Raw genomic sequence first — 27332 nt, 5'->3', positions numbered from 1 at the left:
CAAGATTAGGAGCTGCTTGCTCTTCTGATTGTGCCAGCCAGGCACCCAGCCCTGCTACTTCTTGACCTTGCCTCCGACTATTCTCCCCCTTCATGACTTGACTTCAGCCACACCAGCCAACTTGCTCTCTTTAGAGCAGGCTAGATCTTGGCTCAGGTGCTCCCATGCTGCACAGTCAGACTTACACTGATTATTTACAGTTGGAACCCCTTCCTCGGGCAATTTGATCTCCCTTACCCAACTGTATTTTCTCCCCTGCACCTATCACCATGAATTCATATTTTACTTCCCTGCCTGTCCGCATCCCCTAGAACCATGGGCAGAGGGCCTGATAGTGGTGTCATTCACTGATATATTCCTCATCAACTTGAGCAAAGTGGTCCATTAGAAATATAACAGCTGCCACACATGTAATTGTAACCATACGGAAGCAGTTAAAATTCAGTTTAATAATTTATATTATTTAACCTAACATAACAAAAATATGATTTCAATGTGTAATCAATAAGGAATAATAACTCAAACATCTCACATCTTTTCTCCATACAAAGTCTTCTAAATACTTTGTCAAATTTACATTTAGAGCACATATAAGTTTGGGCTAATCGCACTGCAAACCCGTGGCTAGTGGTTTCCACAGTGGATAGTGTAGGTTTAGTCTATTTTATTCTACTCTTTTGTATGCTTCTTTCATTTCTGAAAAATTCTTGGACGGCAATCCACTAAATTGATTTCCTAACCACAAATGGGTCCCTATGCCCACTTTGAAAATCACTGTGCTAAATCAACTGTAAGGTATGTAATCTGTGATGACCAGATTTTGGGGCCCTTTCTCTGACCTCTAGGGACAGCTCAGGAACCTCTGAAAGGGAAATAGGACCCTCTGAAAGGGAAACAGACTTTCAGAGAAAAGAGGCCTGGAGGCTGCAGAATTAGGCTGCAGAATTAAAGTATCATGCCAATTCACAGAGTGAAATCACCGTCCATCCAATGACGCAAGACTTGTTTTTTTAATTAAAAGGTAATTTTAAATAACTCATCGCACTGTCAGATAATTAACAAAACATCTAATTACTTATAATTATATACTACATACATACTAATATATAAATTCAAGGGCAAATCTGCATGATTTCACACTTCAAAAAGAGCTACATTGGGACGGAGCAGAAATACTTCAAGTTTTTTCATTCTTCTCCCCTCCCAGCCCACCATGCAAAGGCGACAGGAGTACAATAGTTCAGACCAAGGACAGAGAAGTATAGATTTAAATGGTTAATCTTCATTTTTCAAATGCAAACTCCCACTCACCAGTAGTCTCTTCAAGAAGTTCTATAAACTTCAAATCCACACTCAACCCTGGATAGAAGGTCAACTTTTCAAATGGCCTCAAAATAAGGACTGCACCACCAATAGAACATTTGTTCCTTGAAGGTTCTACATGTTATGAGATACGAGAAGGGTGACACAGTCAAGGTTAGCACAGATCTGCTACCTTAAACAGGGTTTTGTTTTTGTACAGCTAAGCTTCAAATTTCTTCCCTAGGTTTTTGAATTGCCAAAGTAAGGCAATACTTCCTACATCTCTCTGCTAAGCTGTTACGTTGTCACCTAAACTGAGAATCTCTTCCTAAGATACTCAAGGTGAGCAACTGGGATATTTGTGCCCTTGGCAGATGGGAGAACAAAAACATCATTTTTAAAAGATGAAGATACCATTTGTTATTCGGTTTTGTATTTTTCATTGTTCACAGTGCAAAATATGGCTAGTTGATAATCACTGCAAAGATTGCCTTTACTACTAAATATGCCTTCATGTACATTTCAACAAGTGACTTCTGCTTGAAAACGAACTCTATTGAGCATATTTCTCTGGAAATCAATATTTAAAATTTTTTTTTCTTTGAAACTAACATTCAAGAGAAACAGCTCTTGTTTACAGAGTAACTTAGTTTAGCATTATGGTTAACAATGTTTAAAAACAGCTAAATTAAAATGCAAACATTTAAATTTTGAAGTTTAACTGTTGGGAGGCCAAGTCAGCTCTATGAAAATATAAACAACATGAAAACAGTAATTTTTCCCCTAACTCCATCCCCTTTAAGAATATTTCAGGTCACCATTTTGTAGGGTTTAGGAGGAAGACCTTAAACAACTCTGAGGTTGTAAGAGAGTTACAAATTTATTTATTTATTTTTTGACAGGTTCAAATTTAAATGCTTGGGATGAGCCTTGAAGATATGCTAAGTGAAGGATGTCACTCACAAAAAACCACACATAGTAGGATATGTCCCAAATAGGTCAACCTATGCAGACAGAAAGTAGATTAGTCTTTGTCAGGTGCTGAGTTGAACGGAGTGATTGTTAATGGTTAAGGGATCTCTTTCTGGGGTGCTGAAATGTTCTGAAATGAGACTGTGATGATGGTTGCAAACTCTAGGAATATACCTAATGCCATCGAAGGGTACACTTTTAAGTCTGTGAACTATATTGTGATATGAATTATATCTTAATAAAGCTAGTAACAAAATTAACATGCCTGATAATGTTCAAAACAGCACTGGAATGAAAGATACAAGAAAATTAAGTTAAACTAACTTAGCTTCCATTTAGCTAAAATACATTAAATCCCTGGTACCCTGGGTCTCTTCGTTATAGGCCACTTTCTCCCAGCAAACAATATTTGTCCTTCCTAACATTGGTCATCATCATTGTTCATAATCTGGGTATATTCCCCGCTATAAAATAAACTCTATGAAGACAGAGACCATGTTCTTCTTACGTAGCACTATGATCTTAGCCACTAGCACACAATCATCAGTAAATATCTGCAGTAGGAATTTATGTATGCATATGGTATGTACTTCTGTATGAATGAATGAATGCATGAAATCATTGGGCTGGGGCAATTCAACAATCAAGTTATTGTGTTCTCACTGTCCCCTTAAACCTGTTCTCTAATTCTCCCATGCTCCTGGACAACCTGGTAGATACTTTTCCCAGCAGCCACTGCAGCTTCCTGCTACCAGGCAACCATTATCTTACCAATTAAAGGTCAATAGATGTGATGTGTGCAATTTCTAACTCCTTTGTATCAAAGAAAACTGCTTGCCTTGGACTTCCCCACTATGTTTCAACCATGTAAATAATGACAAAGTCCCAAGGTAGGAGAGCAAAAGAGAGAAAGAACCTGCCCAATTAAGCTAGACTGGTCAGACTGTTATATAAGAGAGAAGTAGACGTCTTTTCTATGTAAGCCATTGTATGTTGGGGTCTCTATGCTGTATCAGCCTAGTCTTTACCCTATTAAACCCAGACATGGGTGAGTGAGGATAAGGGTGGGGGGTAGACAGGAAGGATTCAAATGCTTCACTGAATATACTAGTGATTCAGCTAGTGTGGTCATCTGGTGGCTCAATGATGACACTGTAATGTCTATACAACAACTTGGTGAATTAATAATCACACAATTCAAAAGTGGAATGCTATAAAGTGGTCATTTTGAAATGGATTTAACTTTGAATGTTATTGTCATTAAATATTTAAATCAAATAAATATAAACTTTCAAAAGAATCAATAGATATATTTTAAAGAGCCGAATAGCCATTTTACCTTTATTTGTAACCAAGATATAATCTGCAAGGGGTCTCTTGCACTTTGCAATACACAATAAGTAGAGTCTATAAGGATGCTTTATACTCCTTGATCCAACAACAACAAAAAAAGCTCAAATTGGGAATAGGGGAAAATGGTAATGATTATACTTCCTTTTAGATTGTTTCTTAACTTTTTCATAAATAATTTGACCATAAAAAAGAAATTAAAACAACAAAAAAGAAATTAGCACATAAGATGTGAAGCTTAAAAATGACTAAAATATTTTTTAAAAACCACTTAATTGTACTCTAAATGGGCTTGATGATCATCATCCACTCCCAATAATACCACTCAGAACTGATAGAAGATGAATTTCACAAATTGGATTTGAATCTCAAGCAAAAATGCATTTAGGTGAAATGCCAATGTTGGGAGAAAGCAGAGAGAAAATGACATATAAACCTTTATTAAGTCACCAAACTAAGGCAGCCATGATAAAAGGACATCAATATAAGTGAGACCTGAACAAGATGCCTTTTTAGGTCTAGTCTTGACATTCTACATGATCGTGGGTAAGTTACCAATCATCTCTGGGACCACCTTCCCAGTTTGTAAAGTAGGGATTATAATCATTGCTGCCTATCTCTCAAGAATGCTGGCAACCAAACCCATTTTGCAAAGTGTTCAGATCCACTTGGAAGAAAATTGTTATATCGCTACCAAGTAAGATGACTGTTATTTATGACTCTTCAGACCTTTGAATCTAAATTTGAAAAATGGCTTCATCTGTTTTTCTGAATTTGCCTGGCCACTTTTATGTGCATAACTAGTTTTTCCCATAGTGCCAATGTAGACATATTTATTTGCATCTATGCTGACTGTTAATGATTCCCAGATTTCAAATGTGGGCATGACATTTACTGAGAAGTTCCTGGCATCTGAAATCTACCTCTTTTTGATGGTGTGGAGATGGCGCTGGTTTCTTCATGATCACTGGATACACAATCTTCTCTGGTTTTTCTGGTTTTTTGGTTTGCTTTTGAGGGGGAGGGAGAAAGAGAATCCTAAGCGACTCCTTGCTCAGCATGAGCCCAATGCAGGGCTAGATCCCACAACCCTGAGATCATGACCTGAGCCAAAATTAAGAGTAGGATTCTTAACCGATGAAGCCACCTGGGCATCCCACTCTTCTCTGTTTAAGGTTCATTCCCTGGAAAGAAACAGTAGCCCTTCCAGCCATTTTACAGATCTTTCTTTTTTTTTTTTTTACATGTTTAATAAATCGTTTTTCCCTTCTATATGAGATCAAAATAAATAAGGATTCATTTCTGAAGGATCTTTGAGCTGTTCAAAGGTAAAAAATTATCGTGATGTATTATTGAAGTCTCTATACATTAATTTCTAAAGAAAAAATGAAATTTGAAATAGGGTCAAATAAGATGGAATTGATCTTATAGAATAAAAAAATAAATAATCCAATGTTAATTGGGGGTAGGAAAAATGAAGTTTATTTAATAAGATCTCAATCACCAAAAGTTGGAGTGGAAAAAAACGATACAGAGATGGAGCAAAAATCTCTTACTCGGAGCTTCCTGGCAGTCAAGTTTAAAAGAAAAATTACACGAATTTGTTACTCAGCTTCCTTTGTGTCATGACAGGAGCCATCAGAAGGACAAAATTTTTCACTGTTCCTGAAATTTGACAAGGAGTTACTCATTTGCAGTATAACGTATAATATAACACACCATGTCCTTGACATTAATTATAAAGAAAGAATTTCTTCTCTCCCCATGGACTACTCTCTTAGTCAACACTAATGAAAAATCCTGGAACCTTTTTTCTTTTCTTCCCAAACTTGCCCCTATCTCATGATATTTTAAACTTTGAACAGTATCACAGAATTGGAAACAAATCACATTGCACAAATTCAAATGTGCCCATTTACAGGTCATGGGTGTTAGCGTAGGCATTATAAAGACATCAAGCCAGAAGAAAAATAATTCGTGCTTACAGGTGACTCCAAAGAAAACAATGACAACTGCTCAAGACACCCTTATTTGAAGTTGTCGGGTAACACAACTCTAGAGGTGAATATTTCATCTCTTCAACCATGTTTTCCACTTTGTTTAATCACAATTTTCAGCTCTGCTAGAAATCTCTGCTAGCTAATGGCACGAGATGAGTTAAACACCTGGCACAGCTTTGCATGAGGAACACCTTTGAGATCTCGCAGGGCTCACGGAGACCAGAAGACACAACTTATACCGAGCTGAGTCACTGTAACAAAGACAGAATGACCCACAAAACAGAAAATATTTACTACAGGGCTCTTTACAGAGAAAGTTTGCAGATACCTGGAGTTAACTAAGCCTTCACTTTTAAGATCTGATAACTGGGTCTCCACAAAGGAAACTGCTTTGACTTGATAACCCCAAAATACTAGTTTGGAACAACCCTACCTGTGCTGCAGCGTATGAATGAGGCTGTCCTCATGGAGGACAATCAGGTGCTTCTCACAAAGGCTTAATTTAAACAACAAAGACGATGAAACGATGAAATGGAGCATTGTGGATTTTTTGCTTCCAATCAGAAATGCGCCAGAATGCAACTATAAAAACAAATCCATTCCTTTAAGAGGCGTTCTAGGGTCCCAAAAACGCTCAGTAAGATTTTTTTAAAAAAAAAAAGCGATCTAAGAATCTTCACACTGTAAAAGTCCACAAAAACCCAGAACACGTTCAACTAAAGAGTAGGAAGTCTCTACTTTACAAATGCATAATCCTGATTTAGTCATATCTGAGTGAAGACTTTGTGCCACCAGGTCAGCAAGGAACCTGTTCTAATAGAGATGCGAATCTACTAAAGCAAATGAAGCTATTACTGGCCAAAATTCAAAAATAAACTGAAGATGCTACTTGAGAAACACCAGCCACTAAAGAGACCTGCAAGATTAACTTGTATAAGATGACCACTGCCCTCACTGGAGAGATACCTTCGGAATCAAGAAAATATGTAGCATCCATAACGGTTTTAAGCAAAGTGCTTTTTGGTTCCCCCTCCCAAAAGTGAGTTTGAGAAAATTTAATTTAGCTTTAATTCATCAAGCTACATTAGTCTCTCTGAAAACTTCTAATTTCAAAATCAAATACTCATTTGATTTTCAAGCAAGGTCAAGAGAACAAGGCAGCCTAGTGCTGACATCACAGGGATATGCTCCATGCCGCTCAGCAGTTACATCAATGTGCCGTGTTGCTATGGTGCTTGACTATTAATTTCTGAAAGAAGGTGATTATAAAGCCGCCAGATGAACATCAATCGGATGACACCATTTCAGCACAGAACACTGACATGCGCTACTCATGTTTGCAGCAATTTTTATGAATCACCACTTTTGTGATGTGACTATTCCTTTCTAACTTTAAGCCCACCAAGTCAACCAAAAAAAAAAAATGTTTTTTAAATGTAAAAAAATAAAGTTCAGCTTCAACAAAGAAGCAAAGTTTGTTAATGTTTGGAGGAAATGCATCACTCTGTGGACCATTTCTTAAGGGCAGTCTTTTCGTTAACAATCTCCCCAAAACTTATTGTACTTGGCATACAGACTTACACACAAATACACACACACACATATTTGGTAGCCACGTAGATCAGAAAAGAGTTGAATTAAGATATATCTGGAAGGAGGTAGATACAGGCCAAGATAGAATTCCACTAATCAGATGTGCATTTACCTTTTTTGGCTTCTGGAAAGCAATCTTCAGGTATAGTCACCTCAAAAGGTCACTTCTTACCCTGAAAACAAAAGACAACATCAAAGTCTGAATGTCAAGAGAGAGTAGCAACCACCTATTTGCCTGGAATAGATGCAAGAACAACAAAAGCACTCCGTTACAATTCATGGCAAACGACTTTCAGAGTTAATAAAAACAAGTCCCAGGACCACAGATCTGGTGCACAGGCCAGTGAGCTCCTCAAGACAACAAAAACAACGTGGGTGGAAAAAGTAAAGGCGAAACATTTTGAATTTTGCATGTGAACTTTTTCTCATCGTGTCATCTATCAATTTATTTTCTTGTGCAATAATACGTGACTCATCGGCCTTTGTTTTTGGAAACCAGGCTGCTCCTTGAACGTGTCTCTGTTTAGTTAACATCCACATCTCCAATTTCATTAAAGCACAGACTTGTTTTTCCCCCCTCAGGAAGAGAGTGAATTCTTACAGACAAGATGCTTTATGCCACCCTGGACCTTTCCAAAGAATACAAGCACCAGGATCTTCAAGTTTGGGGAGGGGAAAGGGTTAACCAGTTGGTGAAAGCTGTTCACACTATGTTTTCCACTTAGCATATATCTACCAGATATACTAAGTTACATAAAAATGGTTTGTGTCAGATGAAATAAACAATTGAAACCAAGCTCCCTAAAACACAAAGAAAGCCTGGAACATGTTTCATCCCACATCTACTCCTGCATCTGCATACTCTCTTATGCAAAACAGTGTGTAACCCTCTAAGAAACATTACAAGCTGCCTCTTTCTGCCCCTGTAACTGGGATCAACATATGGCACCAGTGAAAAGAAAAACATTTGTTTATTAATTTAGATCAAGTTACCGACAGGGTACAGGATTCAATCCACATCAGCTGACCAAATGCTCATGTGATTTTTTGTAAGATGCTAAGATCGTATCACCGTTTTACTAAAATGTTAATATCCTTTTGCTCACTCTTCAGAACAATATGTAATGAAGTAGTTTTAATTTTATACAGAATATATCCCTGCTTATCCCTCTGCTGTCAGCCCTGAATGTGGAAAGGCAAACATTATTGAGAAGAGTTAAATCTTATTTCACAAGGGCTAAAATTTGAAAGTGGCACTTTGGTGAGTACTATCTTTGAGGAATTGATCTGAGGCCAATTTATGACATTTCCACAAGTAAGTATATGCAGATTCTTGCCATAAAGATTGGAAAAAAATGCATGCTCTGAGTGAAATCATAATTTTCGTGTTTACTGTAAGAGGAAATTGGAGGTTTTCACCATAAATGTTCACCATTTGGGTGGGGGAAAACCCTAGCTCTGGGACTTAAAATTACTATTTTGCAACCTGCCCCAAACCTTTTTGTTTTTACACAAAACAATTCAAATTGAAAATGAAAATTTTGAGATACACTGCTGATGTGTGTCCCCAGGATTGGTTTCTCTATTGGTGAGAACTCTGTCACAGGGCACATGGTGCTAAGACAACAGGGAGCAGTGATGTTGGTGGGGTCCTCAGGGTAGTGGGGAGATCTGCAAAGCAGCCCAACTCCTCCCAAGTAAGAAGAGCTCATTAGATAGAGGGACAGCAATAATCTATACTCAATATTTCCATCTCACCACTTAGAGAATCTTAAATGGAAAGGAAGTGAACTATGGAAGATCCTACTGATTTCAAGGCCAGAATTGCCATTCTCCCTCCTTTTTACTTGAGATATCCTCCAATGTGGGTGCTCTGAACTAACATTCACAGTCATCTGTTGAGTTGCGTTTGTTTTTGCATGTTTGGCAGGCAGATCTATAGTATTAGACTCTGCAATGCAGATGAGATGGCTATCATATAGGCCCAACAAACAAGTGGACCTTATGAAAATTTAATTTAAAAAAATAACCTACTGAAAATGCCTACTATGAAAAAAGTTATCTCCAGCCCTGTATTCCAACCTGCAGAAGGATTTCAGGGAAGAACTAGGCCTATTTCTCTATGCACCTGTCTACATAGTACAGTGTCTAAGTGAACAGAGCAGAAATACAAGCTGATTTACCCTCACAGATTTTACAAGTATAATTTTCCCCTAGGGAACCAAGATTATACAACTGACCCTCCAACTTATAATTACTAAAGCAATACAGAATTGGCTACATTTAATTTTTACTTATGAAAAAAAAAGAAAGAAAAAAGAACTGGCAATGGGATACAAATCATTTTTCCCTCCATTGTGAAGTTCCATAAATTTTAATGCATAGGCACATTTGACCACTCATTAATTTATTTCTGTTGATTTTAGTTTTTAGTATACATTAGCCAAGTAATCTAAAAGATATTTTTCTAGCTTTGCAGAGAAAAGATTAATAGTTCAACAGCTGTTTGCCATCATGCTAAATTAAATGAAATGTGTCAATATAACAGACAAGAAAATTAGGGAGTAGTACTGGGGCCTGAGTCTGCATCATGACGAGCCTAGAAGAATCAGAAATCAACAACTAACAGAACAACCTGCATTTCATTTTTTTTCCCAAAATGTAAAGCTTCCATTTACAAAATGGTTCACTATTTTTTTTTTAACAATCACTTTTACTTATCAAGTATATCAACTAGTTACCTAAATGCTTACTCACCGCAGGAGCATCAAAACTAAAATTAAACGGTTATGTAAAGCTTTTAAGTTTCTTTTTAATATAAAAAGAAAAATATTCCCCTCCAGCCCACTCATCATCTTTTAAATTGCTGTTACCATCTGAATTCCATTGTCTTTTCCCCTCTTTCTGAAGTTTCCTATTGGTTTTAGGTTTTAAAAGTGAGCCTAGGGATACAGTAAGTAGAAATGACTTATTTTCCTTCATGTCATTCTCTGTGTAGTTAAGACCCTGTGAACACTAGAACTGTCTCTGGTGTGGCTACCTCACTATTGTTTGCAAGAGCATTGTTCACCTGAATCTCTATGTTGACCATAAAGCTGAGCCAGACAGTAATCTTCAGCAGCAACCCACGTCTTAGAAAACTTAAGGGACTCACCTCTTCCTCTACTTTCCCAACCCCCACCCCTTAAGAATTTCCTCAAGGTGGACCTCTTGGTCACCACAGCACTTCAATGTCACATTCTGTAGGGGTGTATTTTGCCCCTCATTTCATCCATGTAGCAAATAATACATAATGCTAACCAGTATGGCCTAGACAGAACCAAAGTCCAGGTAAACATGGAGGCTGCACTTCATTTCACAAGGTTGAAAATGAACAATACATACTCTACTTTTCCCACTAAGAGTATGTCCTCCCCTTTTTCCATGGCAGCTAAAGAAAATGATCTGCATCAGGATTTCTGCATTATGTTTCATTTTATATGATTATGCGAAAGGGACTGTGAAGAATGACCAATGTTTTTCATCTTAACATCTCCAGTCCACCAAATGACACCTGAGGACCTACCATGCACCAGTGTCACTGGAGATGTAAAGATGACATGGCCAGTTCCTGGCCCACGAGGAAGGTGGCGATTTGGTAATTTGTCCCTGGCCAGAGAATCTCTTCTCTTAAAGCCCAGGAACATAGTTCAAACGTCTCATACCCCAAATATTCCAAAGAACATATCTATCCTTCATCTAAGAAAAAAGAAGGTTGAAATGGGCCAATTTCCAAGCGACTGCTGCCTCTTTAACTAGAGACTCCTAACTCGTGGATTTTCAGGTCTTGCTTTTCAAAGATTTCCTAGGAAAACAGGAGCATATCAACACAAATTTGCCTAGCTGAAAAATGATAGTACAAGGGTCACTTCATTTTCTGCACTCGAGACAAGAAAATCCACTCAGAAATCAACTGCGAAGAGTTTTTTCTCTGCTCTAATAACTTCAATATTGAGTCAGGCTTCCAGAAAGAAAAGCAAAGAAGGCAGGAAGGAAAGGAGAAAAGAAATAAGAGGGAAAGAAAACGGGAGCGCAAAAGAGGGCAAAAGAGGGAAAAAAAAGAAGGAAAAGGCACAGTTGTACAGTTCAGGCCTCTGGGACGCCACCCAGGCTTGCTGGTTTGCAATCACTATATTTGTCGTACTTCTGTCTACCAAGGAAATCCACCATCATTCCCCGGTGTCCCTTCCACTGGAGGTGAGGAACATTTTACTTCCTTTCTCCTTACCCTCTGGGACCCTCACCAAATCATGGAACCTAAGCTTGGGGTCCGTCCTGCAAAGAAAAACCGAAAATACTAGAAGGTAAGCCCCATGGTGCAGGCGACCCCAGGCGAGGCATGCCCGGGGAAATTGCTTCAGGCTGGCGGCCCCCACAGCAGCAGCTCCACATTGGTCCATCTCATTTGGAGAAACTACTCTCTATTACCTGACAGAAAAGTAAAACCTTGGTCATGGTCATGTGAAAATATTTTATAGGTATCCTTTAACAGCCTTTAAATGTTGAAACCTAAAAACAATATTTGCTGTTTTCTCTTTGAAGCTCTAACAAAGCCTTTGTTTTAGATTTACCTTTAGTGTGCAATAAGAGTTAATAATCAAATCCATCCCAACCCCCACAAATGTTAAACAAAAAGATAAAAGAAATGCAAATAGCTATTGTCATGGAAAGTTAAAGTACCTGTCTGTATTTTTAAGTGAAAACTATTATCTCTATCAATCAAAATTTAAGAATACAATAGCGCTAATCACAGAAGGTGCTCTGACGGAGTTACTTTTCCTCATAAAAAAAAAGTATTTTTCCCCTTAAAAACCGAGTATAAAAGTCATATACTTACAATTAGATAGGGTATTTGTAATTTTATTATTAAAAACCTACAGCAGCCTCACTGTTAATAAATGCTTCTAAGTCTCTAGACTGATTTGTACCCAAGAAGACCCAACTCCCTACATATTTTAATAAGGTTGATGAAATTTTATTTAAATTCTCACAGTTTCCAACCTGCGGGGGAACAGCACACTCTTCTGTTGAAAAGAGTTACTCAAGCAGAGGCAACAGTTAACTGGTAATGCAAACTCCTTCTTTTAGACCCTGGACACAATTCCTAGTCCCTGAAATATCTTCACACAGGACATATCTTCCTTGGGTGGCTCGTCCCCTCTCCGTCGTGGCAATTCATTTTTGAAATTATAACACTCCAAAAGAAAGCATAATTCTACCAGCATCGCCCAGAATGATCTAAGTGCACAGTACATCAATTTCTCTGAGTCTTTTTTTTTTTTTAATCCACTTTTTAAAAAGACCGGATTAGAACCTGAATATGGTGCTTTCTAAAGACAGTACGGGAACAAAAAATAGCAAGACCCCAGATAGTAAAACAAACAGCTCAAGATTAAAATTCCTAGAGCAAACAGTTAAGCCAGGATGCCATTATGCAGGCTGAGCCTGGATGGATGTCTCCTCCACCGTGGGGCCAAGAGGCTGTCATCCCCCCCCCCCCCCCCCCCAGCAAGATCAGATTTCCTTCCCTCCCGACCGCCTCTCGGAGCATCATGGCCAACCTCTCTAGTGTGCTATTAATATCAATGAAGAGACGATTCGATTTCCACTAAAGAAAACCCTTCCTATTCCGGCACAGACCTTCGGGGAGGACCCTGGCCCGGGTGTAGACAATACAGCAGCAGAGTTTCACTGCTTTCTTACAGTTAGGTCTTAGACACTGTTTGAAGGCTTTTAGCAAACAATGGCAGCATTATCTCCAGGATAGTTACAAAACAGGATTTGTTAGGACAAAGAATAATAAAGCTGTTCCTCTCTTTCCCTCTGTCTCTCCTTCTCCCCCCACCCACTGCCCCTGCCCCCCTCCTCCCCGGCCCCGGTTCCAAGAGGCTCTCTCTGCCAGTCCAAAATTCCGCCTGGGTGCCTAGGAGGCACCTGTACCCGTCGACGTCAAGGCAGCCAGTAACTGCCGGCGGCCCGGGGCCCGGCACCGGCACCCAGCACCCAGGACCCGGGCAGCAGGCGCCCAGAGGAGCAGGAAAGTAGCCTCTCAACATTTGTAAAATGAAACAAAGTCTCAGCCTTGGCTTCGCACACACTTACCCGTTCATGGTGAGGAAGGGAAGCTTTGGGGCCGGAGAGGCAATTTTCACACAACGGAAGAAAGTTGAGAGTTTGGAAGGGAGAAACTACAGGCGCTGGGAAGCCTGCGGGCTCTCGGGGCTCCCGGGCTGGCGGCAGTGTGAGGAAGGACTGAAGGTATGTGGGCTAAACACAACAAAAGCCACTGCCTTACTCTAGATTAAATATGCAGGAAGAGGCCCCTTTGCATAAACACAAACACTCAGCAAATGAATAACTGGCTCAATCAGACGCCTGCTGTGCCTTCTACCTGTCCTCTCTCTGACAGGAGACACCGCCTGTTCCAGGGCACAAGGACTAAGCAGGAGACAGTTAAATGTTATGTTGCTATAATAACAATTAAAATGAATTGCATTCATTAGTAATTAAGAACTCACTCCTGGAGGGGGGGGGCGGGTAATGGGGAGAGAATATAGTGCTATTGTTTTATCTCCAGCTACTCCAAAAAGAAGTTGCCATAAGACACATCACTGGACTTTTATCTTAGCTTGCATTTGAGTCTCTAACGTGCAGTGAGAGTTAGAAACAATCACATTTTTCGGCTACAATGTAAGGTCAGAGATCTACCTTTTGTTTTTGGGCTTTGCCACACCACAAACCAGTCCCTGTGACCCGTACCTGTGAAAGGACTAGCTTATATATGCACAAAATTTACAGATCTAAAATGTACACACGCATACATACGCATATATGTGCATGCACATACACGTGTATATACAGTTACACGTATAAAATAATGACACATATTCAATTAAAGAAGATAAACAAAAAACACCAATGCCACTTTACACTCCTCGGTTCACTAAGGATTTAAGGAACCTAATTTGAGTCTTCCAAAAATACATCCCAAACGCCTGCCTTTCAAATGTCATCAATCCATGACCACTCATTTAAAAACATTACCCATATATTAGAAAGGATGCTTTTAACTGAGTGGCCTCAACCACTTATAATTTCAATTAAATAACATAATTACAGTCAACAATTTTCTCCATTTCGGCAGAAAATATGCCATACCTCAACATAATTTGTCCTTAGAACCGAGGAATTTAAGCAAAAGGAAAAACACGAAGGCACTAGGAATTCACTACTGCCTTTCCTCAGCCTAAGGAGTCAACGCACTCACCTCTAACCTCTTGCTGTATGTTCCAGCTACATGTTGGTCTTAGTAACTTAATTATTTTTTAATAACTTTTGCAGTATTAAATGATTTCGATTGAAACATAAATAAGATTATGTTCATCTACTTCCTCCTAATGCCACATAGTACTATGGGGGCAAATCCAGCACCGCTATTCTATAGGATGTGTCTACATTATTACTTGGACCAAAAACGGTAGGTCACAGATCCTTCACAGCCTCAGAGAATGTATTGCAATTAAGCCAGCCAAGGGAAATAAGGCAGCTTTCTATTTCAAAAGCAAGTTCTATTTTATTAACACAACACTGCTCTCTGGCTATATCATTCTACAGCAAAAGCAAATGAATATTACTGAAAAGTTTTTAAAAATTACAAACAAGCAGAAAAACCCCATCTCAGACATATGAAATTATGCCATAACTTGGAGAGAAGAGAAAAAAAATTAAAAGACTCCCCAACTCACTGCCCCCCTCCAAGAATAAAAACACAGGTTCCCTAAGAGGGGTTGTTCCCAAAGAAACTGAAGATGTCTATTCTGTTCGCTATTTTGTCTTGAAATGACCTTCCAAATAAGGTGTTAGATAACCTCCTTCCACAGACGATAGTGATCTAACCTTGATGCAAATAAACCATAGAACAAAATTTAATCAGTATATCACTGTGAAAAAGCCTTTGTCCATCCCAATGGAGCTTCTAATGACTGTTTTGGCAGTTCTGGCGGGTAGTTATGCTTCCTAGCTCATCTATATCTCATACTGGTTGAGCAAGCTAATGGAAGTGCTGTTAGTGGAATCCAATATTAATGCTCTGTATCGTGCAAACCTGGATGCAACTGAATATATTATACAATTATAGGTAGTATCTAATTCCATAGGTATTAGATACTGTGCTCGAAATTAATATTTTAATGAGGAAAGTGAAATAAAGACGACAAGCCAGGTAAGGGATCCATGCATTGCGGCCCAGCTCAGCTTCTTGTGGCAAGAGTGCTGGAGACTGAAGCGAGCGGCGCAGACACAGGGCTTGTGACAAAAATGCGTATGCAAGCTTTAGATGCTGAGTGACACAATACTGATGCACAGAGTCAAAGATGTCATCCTCACACAAGCGCCACTGGCTGTACGCTTGCGAGGGAAGGGAGGAGGAACATGGCGGCGGGGGGAGTTGCAGCGAGACCTCCAGAAAATAAACAGGGTGTACAGTTTCAAAGGCTGCAGACACAGACATTTCATTGTTCAAGCCAATTATCAGTGGAAAATAATAACAACAGATGGATTCAGAGTCACTGACTTTTCATATGCACTTCATCTCAGCGGAACAGATGATGAAACGCGAGAGCTATCTCAAAAAGGCAAAACATCTTTCAGTAAAAGAACTCTACAGTCCAGATGGGGACCTTCTAAGGCTGCTGATTATCTTCTTATAATGTTGTAAGATAGACTTACTAAAACATTTCAAGAACTGATCAGATATGATGCGTACAATGGCTTCATTATTGGAAGGAGTTGCCTCAGACTTGTGACTAAGGCGGGCAGAGATTTCAATAAGGTTAGGACTCTAAGTTTCCTGTTTTCTCATCAGGGACTGCAGGTTCCAACTAAAACTGGAAATCTGTGCACTGCGGAGAATAAACCAGCGCCCGAGGATCTTATGTTTGTGCTCTTCTCTCATTTGAGCGAAGAGAAAAAAGAGATAAACTGGAACTGGGAAAAGGGCATTAAATTATTCTGAACCATTCGATCACACGGGGGTTGGGGGGGATTGGGGGGGGGGGAGCTCCAAAGCAATTCCTTAGTAAAAGCATTCAGTGATAAAAATTCACCTCTTACAGGCACTTGGAACATCTTCACTATCCCCTGCCACTGGTGATCGCAAAATATAATTTGCTTTCAGTAGGAAATAAATATAAATTTCAAGGGTGGTGTGACAAACAGTTGCAATGAATGCCAACCGAACACCCAGGCTAAAGCCACCGACCTGTCTCGAAGCATTCTCACTTCACTTAAATACCACCAAGTCAGACTTGCTGATAAAAAAAAAAAAAAAACAAAAACAAAAAAACAACAACAACAACAGGTAAACCGCAATCTGAGAAGCTGCTACAAGTGATAGAAAAAGTTAAAATTTCTAATCAGATAAGCCTCATTACTACTGGAAAACAACGTATCTATTCTATCTCCATCCATCCATCCATCACCAATTCCACATTTATAATTTTGCAAATATCTTTCTCTGAATTGACATGTCGTTGAAGTCAGTGTGCTAAAGAAAAAAGAAAAGCAGCTCCTCCCACTGTTTACTAACATACTCACCATGTAAAAAATATTTTTATGAACACACTGTTGACTTCACAAGTTTATAACGTAAGTTAAAAAAAAATTTTTTTTTTTTTTAGAGCAAGGCTTTTCTTTCAAAGTACTCTTGCAAAAAAGTAAATTCATAGCAGAACATACAAGCATGAAGAAAATATCGCCAAGGGCAAAATTCTGCAACTGCTTTAAGAAGCAAACAAGAACACAAAAGATGTGTAATACAACCATCTGGCTCTCCTCATACTATATCAATGCCTCAACTTTATCCCCCACCCCCTTAGCCAGCCCACACCAATGCCACAAAACCAAATGGCTTCACTTATGTTTCCTGCATGGCAAATTTACACAATGCACTGACAATGCAAAAGTTGGTTTTTACACATAAACTAGTATCTTAAAATTTTCCCCCACTTCAACTATATTTTTGAACCTCACTGTGATAAAGATGTCCCTATGTGTATAAATCTGCTAAGGCTCAAGAGAAGCCCCCTCGAAAGCTTTAATCTCTATCCTCGTGTTTTCTGTTATAATCAGACACTAGATGTGGATCTTTGAAAGATGAATTCTGAAATTATTCCAATTAAACCTTTACTTTTTTTTTTTTTTTTGGTTCTTTTTGCTCTAAATTGTGGATTGTTTCCCTTACTTATTATTTGAAAGAACTTCACTCATTTTTAATCATCATCCTTGAAAGTCAGCAGGCTGACTGGAAATCTTCATTTGTCTCATTCTGCAAACATTAACTGAGCAACTACTGCGGTGTCAGGAACTTGCTGGACAATAGATGATCAAAATCATCATTTTCCCAGAGAAGAGCAGAGCCTGCCTAGTAGTACCTTAAACCAGAAACTTCAGTTTATAGATATAGATATAGACATAAGCATAGATAAAATCTTCCACATGCAGGTAGGTTGAAGCATTTTATTTATTTATGTATGTTATGGCAAATCTGTGGGTATTTCATTGCTTTCAAAGGTGAGAATTAAGATTTTTAATGGAAATCTTTGAGTAAAATCAACATGGGTCATCATAAATGGGTCTTACAAAGGGACAACAATCAAAAAATAATAACTGGGAAGGAGAGATTCCTGTAGGCCAACTCTCTGCTTTTCTGCAGGGGCATGTTAGAGGCAGGTGGTCTGTATCAGGCAAGCACTCTCAGTTGGAATCAAGACGTGCATGTGGGGGGCCACGTCTGGTTTACTTCTGCTTCCTTGCTGACATTGGTTTTGTACCTCCCCTGCATCCCTTTCCATGTTCCAGGATAAGAAAGCCGTGCCTAGTTTCTCAAGGAGCTGATTTTCGATTCCCTTCTGGGTGTTTCTGTCCAAGACCACAGAGGATCCTGGTCTGGACAGCAGTGGTAATCTTAGGACACACACGGCGGAGCTAGCCACCAAGCAAGGGATTCCGCTAATTGTTTAAGCCTGCACTAGTGTCTGGCCACCAGTTGGCAGACACAACCCATGGCTGCCTACCAGACCTAGGTTAACACAGCTGGAGCCAGATGACAAACTCTCAAAGAGATTCTTCCCATGGCCACATCTGGCTCCTGGCGGCTCCAATCTGCAGCTAAACTGATTTTGTTTGGTTTTTCTGAGAAAGTTCAGGCATCAGATAAAACCAGTCATGTTCATCTTGACTGTGTGCACTTCAGTTTGGGACACATTGTCAGAATACAAACTCCATGAAGGCAAGCACTTCATCTGTCTTGCACACTGTATGCCAGGGCAGAATGGTAGCTACATATGGTAGTTGTTCAATAAATACGTAGGGAATGAGTAACACGAATCAGCATGTAAGCTGAATAAAAACATTCCTGTACCTCATTCTAGCTCCCCTATTCCTATTGTTATATGCAACACAGCTTACACCTGGGTACACATAGAAAAGACCCCTAGTGGCTCCACAGTTAAATTTTATAGTGAGCATGCTGACCCATGGAGAAAGACACTCAAGAATGAGCCCACTCACATAGTCAGGTGGGCAAATCTCCCAAAAATCCTTCCCTGAAAATAATGGTCTCCCACTATTACCCATATCCCCACTTTATTGGTCCTTAAACTGAAAAACTTGGCTGCTATGTGCCCATAGGGCTTGCAAGGGACTGTAAAGTAGAAACTTAACTTCTGGCCACCAGAAAAATGCCAAACAATGAGGCAACTTTTCCTGGCACCTTTTTGTCCCATTTCCTTTCCCATGCCTCTCTTCCTGAATCCTCTGATATTGGCAGATCCCAGTTCCCCTTTCCACTCAACTCTGACCCATCTCTCGGCTTTTCTGCACCTCACCACCTCCCCCGGGTCCCACCAGAAGCCCACTCATGAGCACGAATGTAATTTGGAACCAGGTGGGACCCGCCCTCCCTGGCTCCTTAGCTAGAAAGGTTTCTGACACTCACAGGATGCTATGTTAAGAATACTAATAATGATGCTGGGCGGCGAGGGTGTCTTTAATCCTTATAACAATAAAGCTCCACTGAATGGCCTCAGAACTTGATAGAGGACCAGGGACATTTGGTAGAAGCCTGGCATGGCTGTTCACATATCATGCTGCTTCCCCAATACAGCAAGTTAACGCTCCTAAAACAAGAATGGCTGAAACGGGCAGATGACTTTGACAAGCTCAGCATATGGTCTTCAGCGAAGCAAAGCTACTCAGAAGTGCACTAGATGAAGCTGTTGCCTGAACTCGCTCCCTTTTCTGTCATGTAAAGCAGCAGGGGTGGGGGTGGGGGCAATTCTTTTCAGCTAAGTTTTTAAGTTTCTGAGAGGTGCGCTGTGCCCACCATGCAGAAACAGTCCTTCCTGTCCCCCTTGGAAAGAGCTGTGCACCTCATATACAGTGAGCCAAAAAGACTCACCCCTAAAAATGCCTCTTCTCTTCTGCTCCTATTTTCTGGAATTACTTTAAAACTGGGAGGACAGGGGCACCTGGGGGGCTCAGTGGGGCATCTGCCTTTGGCTCAGGTCATGATCCCGGGGTCCCTGGGATCCAGCCCTGCATCAGGCTCCTCACTCAGCAGGGGTCAGCTTCCCCCTCTATTCCCTCTTTCCCCACCCCAAATAAATAAAATATTTAATAAAATATTCAAAAAATAAAAATAAATAAAATACAATATAATTGGGAGAAAGGCTTTCCAGAACTCCACAATCACAATGAAAATTTAAGATAATCAAGGGAGAAGCGGGACAACAGGATGCCAATGCCTGATTCCTAGTCCTCCGCTGGGAAGGGGCCAGACCGTAAAAACCACCAAAGGAAAACAAAAAAAATTTTTGAGTTCGGGGAAATATCTGGGGAGGTGGGGGTAGGGAGAGGAGGGGGGTGCCAAGGCCAACCATGAATATCTTTGTTTCGTAATGCTTCCCTGGGCTGCCTCAATTAATATTAAGTACTCTCTGATATTGTACCGTACAGCCCAGTTCAGCCCGGGATAATTCTGTCCTTAGGAGCACAGACTCAAGTGCCCAAGTTCAAAACTCAGCTCTGCTGCTTCCTGGCCTTGTGATCTCAGGCAAGTTACTGGCATTTTCTGTCCCTTGTTGTCCTCATCCACAAAACGGGCTTAACTATCGTGCATAACATGCTTTTGAGGAAGAAATGCACTAATGGGAAAAGTGCTTACACAAGTGGCTGGCACACAGCGAGTGCCACCCAAATGATAGCCACTGTTATCACAAGCAGGGATAATACAACTTATGTAAATCTCAAACTTCCTACGCCTCATTTCTGCTATCTCTACAAGCTGTTAATACGATCTGGTGATCTGCTACGCTAAAAGGTAGAAAAAAAAAAAGGGAGAGAGAATGTGTATTCGATTTTAAACTTCTTAAGGACACAGTGCTAAAATAAAATCGAAGTACTTGTTTTTCCCCTCCATACAGGGTGGAGAATCATAGCTGTAAGACTGCAGTTTCACCCTATCTCAGTAGAGGGTAAGTCATTAGCTACGAAAGAGCTCCGGTCCACGCTCAGAGTCACCTGCTGAACCCACCAATGACCAAAAAGGATTTGGGGGACATGTTCAAAGAAGGCAGGAGGAGAATCTGGCCTGGAAGCTAAAGGTATTGAAACACATTTTCTTGTACTTTTCAAGTCTGTGTGTATAGATTCTGTTACTGATTTAGGGTCTTAAACAGTTTGTTTATTTTTTAAATGCCTTTCAGCTCACCTTTAATAACATGTTTCTTTGACTTGGCTGAACTATGCCTCAGAAGAATTACAAGCGGGAATATGGCTGGGTGAAAGGTTCAGTGAACTAATCCACACCTGGTCCATGTAAAAAAAAAAGAAAAAAAAAAGGGCTCATATTTTCCATATAGAAACAAGTCTCTTTATATGAACCAGGCTTTTATTTAATTGGTGAGGCACTTTCCACACCATACAATCATTCCTGAGCTTCTTCAGTGGGCTGGAAGAAAAGCCACAGAATCACTACCCAGTCATACTATGGAGAGCTATCAATGACAATGAGGTAGCGGAGGAGGAGGAGGATTAAAAAAAAAAAAAAAACACACACACACACACACAAATCCCAGTCAGAATGGAAATGAGATTCATTTTACCAGAATTCCTTAACCAATTTTACCAATGACAAAAGACAAGGAGGTCCCCCCCCCCCAAATGGACATTCAGTGAGATGTCTTTGTGACCAAAAATCAGTTTTCTCCTGTGCCAACTGTGGGACCCAGACCTCTAAGTGGAAAGAATAAGGCTTAGATGGGGAAAATCTCAGGTGAGAGGGAAGAATGAACACACTTCAGAGCTGAAAGGGACCTAGGAGGGGGTCTAGTCAAACTCTGTCCTCCTGGGGGGGGCAGACTCTGTGTGTGACTAAGGCCATACAGGTGGTGCAGGCAGAGCAGGAATGAGAGCCCCCAACTCTCCACAAACATGGAAAAGCAAGTTACCGGCATTTTTAGCTAGAGAAGGTAGCCACTGGACATGTCCATCGTGTCAAAAGGATATTTTGGAGCGAGGTCCTGTGACCAGCAAAGAGATGTGACAGAGATTGGAAGGAGTCACAAACGTCCCATAAGTTGTGCCAGGCCGTTCCATATGAAGCTAGAATCTAAACAAGCTAGCTCTCTGGTATGCAGTCATTCACTTCAGGGCTCTGACATCTTGTTTCTTCCTCAGTTTTATCCCTAAGAAAATTTCTTTAAAAAAAAAAAAAAGATTTTATTTATTTATTCATGAAAGACACACACAGAGAGAGAGAGAGAGAGAGAGGCAGAGATACAAACAGAGGGAGAAGCAGGCTCCATGCAAGGAGCCCAACATGGGACTCGATCCTGTGTCTCCAAGATCACGCCCTAGGCTGAGGGCGGCGCTAAACCACTGAGCCACCCGGGCTACCCAAGAAAACTTCTTTTAATCAACTCTGGTTTGAAAAGAAGTGAAAAAGAAGGTATTTCTACACTCTAGTTAAGAGGGTGCAAAGTGAAGTAGAAAGAACACTTCACTAGAAGGCAAGAGAGTGTATCTCTACAACTAGATCCACTAGCAACTCACCAAGACTTTGGAAATCACCTCCGCCTCTCCACACCTCAGTCTCTTTGCTGGGAAAGGAGGTATATTCAGGGATGAGGTTCAACCCCTACACAGTGGTCACCTCAACGAGTTGTTAAAACATTGAAATACTCATGTACTGGCCAGAAAACAGCCTTGGTCCCCCAAACCCTTGGCCATGACTGTGCTACCCAGAATCTTCAAAGGACAGCGGGGATTCCATACCGCCCTGTGCCAGTGCTATGCCTGAAGCACTTCCATCCCAGAAGGCCAATACCTCTGCTCTATCTGTTGACTGCTTTGATCATTACGTCAGATGTTCTGAGACCTTTTCCAAGGCTGTGATGCAAGACCACCAGGGCTGGCCTAGGCCTAGAGGAAGCCAGAAGCCGGGGTCCAGCACGAGACAGGAGGGCTGGGAGAAGCCTAAGGAGGAACCTATGAGATATCCACCTTTCCTACCATGTTACTTCCCTCACTTGGGGCACTTGGATGTGGGCTGGGAGTCATAAGGCAAATCAGTGGAATCTTAGGGCAAATTCTTAGGGCTAAACTGGCTTTCAAAAGCTGGAAAGAAATATATCACTGTGAAACAACACTCCAAGTGAAATCCTGAGCACTGAGGGAAATTACCAACACATGTAATCAAATTATATTTACCATGGAAATTTCTAATAGCTCATACTTTCTACTCTGCTTTTACAACTCTTGAGGAAAAGGAATATTTCTCTATCCAATGTTCCAAATTTCCACAGCAGAGTTGGGGCATTATGCATGTTGAAATATATGGGAAAGGAAAAAAATTTCCTATGATTGTTTCCTTCAACCCTCTGTACCTTCCATGCCACCATTACTCAAAAGTCACTCAAACGTTTTGCTGGCTGACATGACGCCATGCAGTCACTTGATCAGGTGTGGGGTACCACATGGTATGAATAAATACTTATCCACAACCGCATATTAAATGGGAATTCGCAAAGGCGAGCTCTGGAGACAAAGACGTTTCTATATAGAAATATTAACTAAGAATTTAAGTAAATGGCCCCACTGGAAAAAAAAAAAAGTTCTGAAGTAGCAATATAAACTATATTTAATAGCAACAAAAAATATTTTCCTTTTGGGAAAGTAATTTGGGCTTCTAAACGTTCCTGCCTTTCACGTGACTTCGTACAGTATGGCTGAATTCTTTCATTTCCTAAAACACAGATGCTAGGCCCCTAAATTCTACTTTGCGAGAGTTAATTTTTTAATTCATCTTCTCCCAAATACAATACCCAAAGAAGAAACTGTTTTGGTACCTTCCTCCCCGCCCCATTGTTATTTTCTTAAGCGCATGAGTATCACACGTCCCAAAGAACATATGTTCCCAAGGAGGGGGAAAAAAAAAACAGGCTCTAGAACTAATACACAATGAAAAATAAATTTAAAGCAGCCTTCTGGTCTGACATAAGAATATAAAAATGATATGAGCAAGAACAGCTTAGTTTACATACTTTTCAGTCACAGCTGCTGCTCTGAAACCACAATACCTTTAAAATGACATTTTAAGGAAACAGATACGGCACGGCTTTAGCCATAGCTAGATGTAGCTAACACCGAATTAAAGGGGCTTCTCTTCGTAGGCACATACCTTATATAACCCTGCAAGATGGCACACTTAAGGAGAGAAGAGGGATTCATTTGTAAAATAATATAGTGATAAATACAGTGAGTTGCAAATAGTTCTCCCCAGCAAGATTTTTTTTTTTCTTTTTCCCATTAAAGTCACTGGAGTCAGACATCAGAACAGAGTTTTGAGGAGAGAAAGAACAAATCCCCTCTTCTTGGTTAATATTTAATTGGGTGCTAAAGATTTCTTGGAGAGACCTCTGCACCCCCAGTGACAGGAGACAGGAGGCTCCTCCTATCTCTGCAACAGATGCAGGCACTTTCCTGAATAAACGAAAATAACATACAATTAAATCAGGCTATTCAATTAATAAATTACTTCGGTGGACCTTGCAGGCCAAGTCCTATTTAATTACATAATTTAAAAAATATTTGCACATTGCAATCACTGAAATTGGCTTTGAGGTTTCATAATACACACTTAACACACGAGTTAGAGAACAAATTTATTTAATAAATGCAGGCCTCAGTGCTAGAAGGCCGTACCACTCAAACTGCAAAATCACTTAGCACATCCTCAGAAAAAGCAAATAAACTTTTCCACTATTTAGACGTAGGCTGCTGTTGAATGTCAGGAGAGGCTGGCTGATTTTTTGCATTTTCTCTGTCATGTGTTGCCTGTAAATCTGACCATTTCGAGAGGTCATTAGAATAGAGCTAATGGGCAAAATGGTTCCAGTTAAAGATAAATTAAAGATAAACTGAGGTGGAAGATGTCAAGCACCCAGTAGTAAAAACCTCTTGAGAGTAAAACAAAGAGAAGTCGTATTACCTCCCCATCTTTCACTTCTTACAATTCCAAAATCCACCATAAATTAAACACGGTTACGGAATATAGAGATGTGTTCCATTAGGAAAGCACACACAAATTTAGGAGTGAGGAGGACATTCGTAAAAAGGATAGAATTACACGGTATCCACAAAGAAGGCAGAAACCTTTCAAAGTGACTGTATTTCTTATGGTTGTATCAGGGGCTGTGATACTGCCATTAAGTGAATTTTCTAGAAAACCGTTTGACCACTTTGCCACAACAACTTGTTCTGCCCTCACATTTTGATGGAAACCTTTGTCAAACACATACACTTCCAATAACCATTGCTAAGTGCTAGTGAGAAAGTTGATAAACTCTCTGCAATTTTAAAATTTCGGGGAGGGGGGGGTTGGGGAATCCCTGGGGGTCTCAGCGGTTTAGCGCCGCCTTTGGCCCAGGGCATGATCCCGGAGTCCTGGGATCGAGTCCCACATTGGACTCTCTGCATAGAGCCTGCTTGTGTCTCTGTCTGTCTGTCTGTCTGTCTCTGTCTCTCATGAATAAATAAAATCTTTAAAAAAAAAATTTCTGAGTAAGGTTTAGGCAAAAGATTCTAGTAAGGCCTTCAAATCTCTGTTAGGAAACACAACAAGCAACTACTTCTCTTAGTCCCAGGTCCTCTTCTAACTCTTCCTTTCTACAAACTTCTGGAAAGAGCCATCCACGTGCCTGGTCTCCATTTATTCACCCCCCACGTCTCCTTCGGGCCTCACTGAGGCACTGAACCTTGTCACCAAGATTGTTCAGTGTTGAATCTTTTCTGAGTTGGTCCGTTGGCTCCATTTGGCAGGGCTGGCCCTCTCCTCTTCTGCCACACATGTCCTCTCCACATGCTCTCTCCATGACTCTGGCTCTCCACTATCCACAAACTTCTTCAGCACCCTCCTTCCCTCTGACAACTTCCCCTGCCATGGTCCTTTCCTCAGTGAACATCACCACCACCCACCCAGTGAATGAGGCTGAAGACCCTGGAAGCAGTTCTAAGGCCTCCACCGCACATCTAACAGCCATATCCCACCCATTCTCTTTTCTTCATCCCAATAGACTCATGAGCCCATGCAAGAAAGCCTCCTGTCAGATCCTGCAATTGCCATCTTAAAGCTCACTCCTGCCTTTCCACTTGCTCTCCTCAAACCTACCCATAGGGAAGACTAAGTCATCTTGAAAAATACAAGTGGCAAAGGTTTTTCAATTCCCAGACAGCTTTTCTCAACACATCTTCGTAATTTTTGCTACTACAATGCACCTCCAAATTGATGGGGAGAGTTCATGTTGCCTGCTCCCCAGGTGCATATCCTACCCCTGCTCAAAAAGTCCTTAGCTCCCCTAAGGCCCAGAAAGTCAAGGTAAAATGTCCAAAGGTACTCAAGAGGGTCTTTCTTGATGTTAGCTGCTGTCTGGTCTTCTGGTCGCGCCTCCTGCTGCTGCCCAACTTCCATTCAACCACCAACAGACACTACTGCATGCTCTGTACTCTCTCATCTCCAAGGCTACCATCTCCCTCTGCCCCTGCTGTCCTACACAATTCTCACCTGTCCCACATAACTCAGGCATAAGTGCCACTTCCTCTGAAAAGAAACCAATCTCTTTCAATGTATGCCCTTGTCATTTCTTCCCTGTGCATACAATGTTTGTCCTAATATAGCAATGATTCCGCTTTATTACACTGCTCTCTCTAACCAGTAGCTTCTCCTGGTAACCTGCATGCCCATTATATTAAAGTCACTTAATCTCTTTTTTTCCTCCTCCCTTCCTCATTTATTTTTTCAGGTGAGATATAAATGATATACAATATTATATTTGTTTCAGATGTGCAACTAATATATCTTCCTGAATGAATAAAGTTGTTGAACTCTAGTAAACAAAATTAATGACAACAGCTCTTTAGCTCCTTCATAAAATCAACTCTTCCCAGTTTTCATTTGTCCCCCCAGTAAAACTATTCAGCAAGGTGAGGTCAAGCAGACTGCATCTGCACAGTATTTGTTCACAACTGTGAGGATATAAGAAAGGTTATCATGGCTGATATTTATGTGAATGAGTGGGATATAATTTGAACAAAAAAAAAATCTTACGTTCCCTCGAAGTAAAATCACCTTATTGTTGATAATACAGTGAAAAGGAAATAGAATGAGCAAGGAAGCTATAAGGATTTAATCAAATAGACTTCTTATAAGTAAGAATTGAGATTCACTACCCACCAAAAATGCAATTACCCTCCCCCCACTAACAGTGCTTTAATTTAAACTCTGCACAAAAAAAGCTTTCAGGTTATAAGACAATTTTACATTAAGGTCTTAGATGAACCTTAATGCCATTCCCTCTCCTGGACCGGTGGTCTGCTAAACTTCAGCTTTAATAATATGATCATGCATCCCATCTCCAGAAACTCCAACTTTGCAGTCTTCAAAACTGCATCCAAGAAGGAACTGTCAATGGTCAAAGTCATGACCTCCAATCTTTGGCAGATCTGAGAATGGTACAGAAA

General features: G+C 40.4%; 1 protein-coding gene across 13 annotated transcripts in view; it reads right to left on the bottom strand.

Moving 5' to 3' along the window:
* Positions 1 to 27332, bottom strand: part of FOXP1 (forkhead box P1) — a 581289-nt gene that overhangs the window by 313913 nt on the left and 240044 nt on the right. For 8 of the 13 annotated variants that reach the window (XM_025984809.2, XM_025984867.2, XM_025984848.2 and 5 more), the window contains one exon: positions 7330 to 7390. The exons of 2 other annotated variants lie outside the window; for them this stretch is intronic. The gene's annotated coding sequence lies outside the window, so the exon portion shown is untranslated. Of the gene's footprint in view, positions 1 to 7329; positions 7391 to 13358; positions 13693 to 27332 lie in introns of those variants that run through there. 3 more of the 13 variants (XM_072720442.1, XM_072720448.1, XM_072720445.1) reach the window with 1 other exon arrangement.

Source organism: Vulpes vulpes, chromosome 9 (assembly GCF_048418805.1).
Source record: "Vulpes vulpes isolate BD-2025 chromosome 9, VulVul3, whole genome shotgun sequence".
Classification (NCBI taxonomy): Eukaryota; Metazoa; Chordata; class Mammalia; order Carnivora; family Canidae; genus Vulpes; species Vulpes vulpes.
The sequence above is the reverse complement of the archived record's forward strand: the minus strand, read 5'-3'. Positions and strand labels throughout refer to the sequence as shown.